Genomic DNA, 7134 nt, shown 5'->3' with positions numbered 1-7134 from the left:
ATACCCCAACGTCGTCGTCCACCGCAACCTCAACCGCAACGCCCTCCACGGCTAGTAGTTGAAGCCAAGGCCGAGCCGTCCGTACCCGAGGCAGTTCAACCACGCCGTCCTGCGCCTCACCGCTGCCGCTCCAACTTCGCCACCCTCCACCGCACCGGAGTTGTTCCTGCTACGCCGTCCTTTGCTGCCTCGGATCTGCTTCCCCTTCGCCGACATACGGCCACGGCAACACAGCCAACAATTTGGCCATGCGTTCGTCCAAGCCTGCACCCTCCAGAACATCGATTTCCCCGGTAAAAAGAAGAAGATCCGCGCGACATGTGGAGGTGACCACACCGGCAACCGAAAAAGGTACTCCTCTTCCCTTATTCGTGCAAATCTTACGTCTCTACTTGCACGGTATTCATCCCACAGAAGACACTAGTTGACCGCTTCTTCTTGATACTATATGTTCCTAGTAACTCATGATGCACAAGGTTTCTCCTCATATACTATTTCACCTTAGCTAGAGGTCCGTCGCCCCCCTGAATTTCAATTTCTGGCCAGTTGATTCCCAATTAACGGAAGCATTCCCCGGTGTAACAGGCGCTAGTACGCCTATTACACCGGGGAAGCAGCGCCTTGGTGTTTATCTTAGGGGCGTGTGCGGCCTAGAGCTACTGGCGCCCGATCTGGAGGTTGTCCAGGATTGAAGGGATGGTTTGGGGCGCTGCCAAGCACGGCGGTTGTGTGAGGTCGATGGGAGGGCAGGGCGGCGGAGGCAGGGGTTTGGGCCGGTGGTCGCTGACGGTTCGAGAAAGATCCTCTACAGTGAATGGCGGGAGGTCGACAAAGGTCATCTGCCCGTTCCTTATAGATCGGACGGTTCATTAAAAAAATCGACTGGCCTATTTATTTTCGTTCGACTATTATCTTAGATATGACCACATGTGGTGGTGTGCTGGAGGAGTACCTGCATTTCCTGTGCTCATATATTACGAAATCATACGGAGTAGAATCTGATTTTGTTTGCCATGCAATGTTGTAGAGCTATCATATGTCTCCTGTCATTTATTTTTCAGCCACCTGCTATCTGCTACTTTTACAGTGCACTAGTTCTGCACACACTTCACCCTTACTCTCACTATAGTGTTTTTATGCAAGGGTATTTCAGACTCTGCTGCCATGAGAGAAGCCAAAAAGAAAAGAGAGAAGTCGCTCCAGCTTCGTATGCGGGTAGGCAAGACACGTTAGAGCGCTATAAAGGGGGCAGTGTCAACGGATGGAGACGGTAAACATAGCTATGGAGTTGATGACCTCGCTCGCAATGAACCACCATCCCAGGTGCTTGCTTTAACTTGGCGGTGTCATATGTGGTTGCATGTTCCATATGGTGTCTAGCTTGTATTCGAAAGGTCGAAGTTGGTAAGATAAGGAAAGATATTTTTTACATGAACCACCATCCCGTGAGCACCAAAAGACAAATAGCTAGTCAGGGCACTGGCCGAGCTAGTGACAAGCCCAGCAAAGATAGGCATCACCTGGAAGCCAACTAAAAAGCTGCGATGGTGGCGAAGCAGCCCGCCTCCCACCAGGCTCTCAGGTCCTAGATGATCATGCTCACCACTCCAGCCGGATGTCTAGCTTGTATTGCTTCCAATTTGGTTAAATTGCATCTGCTTAGCTTACACATTGTACCTTTGAATATGACATGCCTTTCTTTTTTTGGTACATACTAGTACATCTGTGTATTAACCATGTTCTTACACCAAACTAATGTTCTTGTGTATCCCTCATCAATCACTTATGACGAGGCAGGCAGGCAAGGGGACTACTCCTCATTTAAAGAATGCAGCGTCAGCCTCTCGACATGATTCTCAAGAAACAGAAATGCTAGATGAAGATAGTGAACGTAGCTCTGTAGTTGATTACAGCATTTCCCCTACACTAGCATCGCAGGTGCTTGCTCTAACTTGGCAGCGTGATATGTGGTTGCATATTGCATATGGTGTCTAGATTGTAATTCTTCCAATCTGGTTAATCTGCATGTGCTAGTCTGCTTAGCTTATACATTATACCTGTTAATGTGACATGCCTTCCTGTATTTAGTACATAGTACATCTGTCTATTAAGCATGTCCTTACATAAAACTATTGGTTTTTTTTGTATCCCACATCAATCAACATGACGAGACACCTTTAGTATATGCAGTGCGATATTAGTTGCATCTTTCATATGATTTATAGCATGCGTTGCTCCTAATTTGTTGAAATTCCATTTATGATGGGACGCTTTTAACTTGGCAGAGTCATATTGGTTGCATCTTTCATGTGGTGTCTAGCTTGTATTGCTTCTTATTTGCTGGAATGGTTTCTGCTTAGTTTACACAAACAGTTGTGAACATGCCATGCCGTCCTGTTTTTCGTACATATTCCATCCTGGTATCATGTGTTTGCCTTACATCAAAGTAGTGATTGTCAGTATCATGCATGAATGAGTTCTGAAGAGAGAATTTTATTGCTTTTTCTTGTCGGTTTTACTTGACAATTCAAAATCAATAAAGCGGAAGGAAGTTAGCAAGGCAGCGGATAAAGGTGCTCCTTCCGAACAGAGTGCCTCTACAGTTTCTACTCCTCCACACCCCCAAGATGATTTCCAAGACAACACATGCATAGACACTCAACAAAGCTGTGTTTATGATGAGCACGTCTCCCCTAGTGCAGCATCACTGGTTCTCCCTCTAACTTGGCACTGTTATATGTGGTTGCATGTTATGCGTGATGTCTAGCTTGTATTGCTTCTAATTTTGTTGAATTCCATCTGCTTACTTTACACATTATACTATAATAAGACCGCGTTCTTACATCAAACTACTACTGTTGTGTAACCTGCAACAATCACTTATCATAAGACACGTTTGACTTTGGAGTGTGATATAGGTTACATCTCACATTCTTTTCTAGCTTGTACTACTAATTTGTTGAAATGGCACTTATGACGAGACAGTTTTAACTTGGTAGAGTGATATTCGTTGCATCTTTCATATGGTGTCTAGCTTTCATTGCTTCTAATTTGTTGAAATGACTTCTCCTTAGTTTACACATCATAGGCTGTGAATATGCAATGGCACTAATGACAAGAGACCTCTAACATGGTAGTGTGATGTTGTTTGCATCTTGCATATGATTTATTTCTTGTACTGCTTCACATTTGTTTAAATGCCATTTATGATGAGACACTGTTAACTTGGCAGAGCGATATTTGTAGCATCTTTCATATGGTGTCTACCTTCCATTGCATTGCTTCTAATTTGGTGAAATGTCTTCTTCTTAGTTTACACATCATACTTCTGGTTATCTCTTCGTCCTATTTTTCATACATATTACATCCTCCTATCATGTGGTTGTCTAACATCAAAGTTCAGTTCGTCTGCATCACACATCAATTTGTTCTGAAGAACTAAATTGTTATTCGTTTTTCTTGTCGGCTTGACTTAACATGGCAAAAAGAAAGAGGAAGAAACACAGAATGGCAGGGAATGGGAAGCGGATGAATCCTGCAGATTCTGCTGGTACTGATGGTGCAATAGAAGGTTAAAGTCCAGCAGAAAATTCTACAAACACGGCATCCCATGCTACACGATTTGCAAAAAAGCCAAATAGAAACAAATAGCTGTCACCAAACAAGCAGAGACAGCCCTAGTTCTTGCAACACCTACCACAGTACTACCAGCTGCACGACTTATTCGTGTGTCAACTGAGCTAGCAGCACGTTCCCAAGCTCCCTTGCCACCTGACACTACTTCCCAAGCACTCTTGACACAAGACGAGTTGGCAATATCAGATGAACCTTGTGAGCTTCAACAGCAAGAAGGTAGTTGTTGGAGTCAAGTTACAGTTGCATGCTTCTTTATATGTAGTCTCACAGTTTGATGTACGCTAACACTTCCTATGTTCATTGTTGGACTAGCACCTAGGCACAAGAGGAAACGAACATCAGGGATAATGCTCGATAGGTTAACTAAATCTAGAGGAGGAAGAATGGAGATCCGTTTTGAGGCAGGTTTAAAAAGGCCACGTGATGCTACAGAGTTAGCCAAGTTATTATCAGAGGCAGCGGTTGCCGTTAGGTGTCATGTACGTATCCTCCCAACATGGATACCGTACAGGAATGACAAAGACAAAACCCAGTTCAACACCTTCCTCGACAATTTATCTGTAAGTATGGTTATGTATGGAAACTAGTAATATCGTCTTGCTCTGTCCTATACTTTCTAGGTTGCTGATAATGAGACTCCCATAATTTTCAACAAATGAGGTTCAAGTTGGATAGCCAAGATGATGCAACCAGACAAGCTTGCACCCATGTTTTCAAGTCTGCTCTGCGACAATATCGGTATAACTTGAGGAAAACTCACTTTGAAGGCAAGGCTAACAGTGAACTTTCCCAAACATCTCCAGTGGAAAATATATCGGATGAAGACTGGAGGGGCCTTGTTAAACACTGGTCTGATCCGAAGTATCAGGTACGTTATATATATGTGATCAGATCACATGTTGAAGTCCTATTTACGCATGTGCCACACAAATCTATCTTCTTGTAGGTGAACTGTTCAAAGAACAAGGCCAACCGTACGAAAGTGAAATTCTAATAGACGACAGTGAACTTTTATTTTCTTTACATTTTCTTTTTTTCATTTCTCCTATTTTTATTTCTTTCATTTTCATTTACTTTTCTACTTATTTTTCTATTTATTTTCTTTTTCATAGCAATAGCACTCTACAGCATAAGCGCGCTGCTACAAAGTTTTTAGCAGTAGCATGCTTCTGAAAGAATCGCTACTACTATTCCTAGCCTACCGGCACCAGTGAGGGAATTATAGTAGTAGCACTTTTCCGCACAGACGCGCTACTACTACAACAATGGTTGTAGCATGCTTTTGTAACAAGCGCTACTAATAAGTAGCAATAGCGCCGTGTTTTGACCAGCGCTACTGCTATACCTCTGTGTATAAGGTTTTCCCTAGTAGTGATCACTACATTTACATGTCTGTTTTGTACACAAAGTGCATCCAGCTTTTGTTGTAACCCTCTCAACTTTTTAGCACGTGCTATGTGGGTGAAATGATGATACCATCTCAACTTTCAACCTTTTCAGATTTCATTTGTAGTGCTTTTCAGTTTCAAGGTCATTTAGCTCAAAAAATCAATAAATGTATGAAAAATACCAAATGAAGTCATAAAGGGTTGAAAGTTAATGATGTGGCTTTGAATGGTGCATGTTGAACACACAAAAAGTCTGGAGTTCAAATAATTTCAAAAAAATGAAATCCCTTTGTAACAAATGAGTTTTCGTCCGAAACCCTGATACTTCGAAAGAGATTGTCCATTTTATACACGAAGTGCATCCAACTTTTGTTGTAAACCTCTGAACTTTTTAGCACATGCTATGTTGGTGAAATGATGATACCATGCCGACTTTCAACCTTTTCATAGTTCATTTGTAGTGCTTTTCAATTTTAGGTTCATTTAGCTCAAAAAACTCAGTATATGCATGAAAAATACCAAATGAAGTCAGAAAGGGTTGAAAATTGATGATGTGGCTTTGAATGGTGCATTTTCAACACACAAAAAGTCTGGAGTTCAAATAAGTTCAAAAACTGAAATCCCTTTATAACAGATGAGTTTTCGTCCAAAACCCTAATACTTCGAAAAAGATTGTCCATTTTGTACACGAAGTGCATCTAGCTTTTGCGTAACCCTCTCAACTTTTTAGCACATGTTATGTGGGTGAAATGATGATACCATGCCAACTTTCAACCTTTTCACAGTTCATTTGCAGTGCTTTTCAATTTCAGGGTCATTTAGCTCAAAGAATGAACTAATAACAAAAAGAATGAAATAGAAAACTTTTACGAAACTCTAATAGTAAAAAGAATGAACTAAAAATAATCTATCAAAATATTCTGTTATGATCAACTAAAAAGCTTTTATAAAATTCTAATAGAAAAAGGAATCACTAAAAAGATTTTATAAACCTCAAGTATTTTTTAAAATATATTTTTTGTTAGAAACTAAAATAACAAAATATGTTTTTGAATATAATGATAAAACACACTAATATTAAATAGAAGGAAAAAGAATCACTCAAAAAACTATTTTTATAGTAAAGTTATTCACAAACTAGTGATTCACACAAATTTCAAAGAATTCAAATTTGAAAACTAATGCCACTAACAGAAAGTTTATAATTTTTGTGACCTAACAGCAAAAGAATTAAAAATAATAAGGCAAAAAACAAAACAAAATAAATAATGCAAAAAACAAAACAAAAATACTGGAATAAAATAAAAAATGCCACCTACTGGGCCACCATGGCATGAATACGACTAGGAACCCAACCATGGGCCAGGATTCAGGCCCGCAGAAGGCCCACACGCAGATAAAATGACTTTAGGCCCATAAGCCTGCATTTGAGAGGAGCTCGAAGTGGTGTGTGCAGCCATGCTTATAAACCACTGTCAAAGCCTCTCGGCTAGCGAGGTGGGACTAAACATCCCACCGCACCACGCCAGTTCCAGCAAAAGGCCTTTGGTCCCGGTTGGTGCCACAAACCGGGACCAATGCCACCCTTTGGTCTCGGTTGGTGGCACCAACCGGGACCAATGCCCCCATTGGTCAAGGTTGGTGCCATGAACTGGGACAATAGGTCTCTGTTTCCCGCCCTTTGGCTGCTGAAAACTGACATTTGGTCCTGGTTGGTGGCACCAACCGGGACTAAAGGGGGGCATTGGTCCCGGTTTGAGGTACGAACCGGGACCAAAGGTGGTTGCTATATAACCCGACACTGAGGAAATTTCCCCCCATCCGCCATTCCTCTCTCGATCGAACGCCGCCAGGTTGCTGCTGCTCCTCAATGTCGCGCCCTTGCCCCGACGTCGACGTCGCCGCCCCGTGGTCGTTGTCGCCGTCGCCGCCCGCTCCTTGTTGCCGTCACTGCCCGCTCCTCGTCGATGTCGCCCCGCACCCCTACCCTGCCCCGATGCGCCGCCCCGTGCATGTGCCCCTGCCTGGACGTCGTCGGCCGCCCCGTGCCCCCTGCCTCAATGCCGCCTGCCCCGTGCCCCTGCCTCGACGTCGGCTGCCCAGTGCCCCT

The sequence above is a fragment of the Triticum dicoccoides genome, chromosome 6A (assembly GCF_002162155.2).
Source record: "Triticum dicoccoides isolate Atlit2015 ecotype Zavitan chromosome 6A, WEW_v2.0, whole genome shotgun sequence".
NCBI classification, from domain to species: Eukaryota; Viridiplantae; Streptophyta; class Magnoliopsida; order Poales; family Poaceae; genus Triticum; species Triticum dicoccoides.
This window is presented reverse-complemented; position numbering follows the sequence as displayed.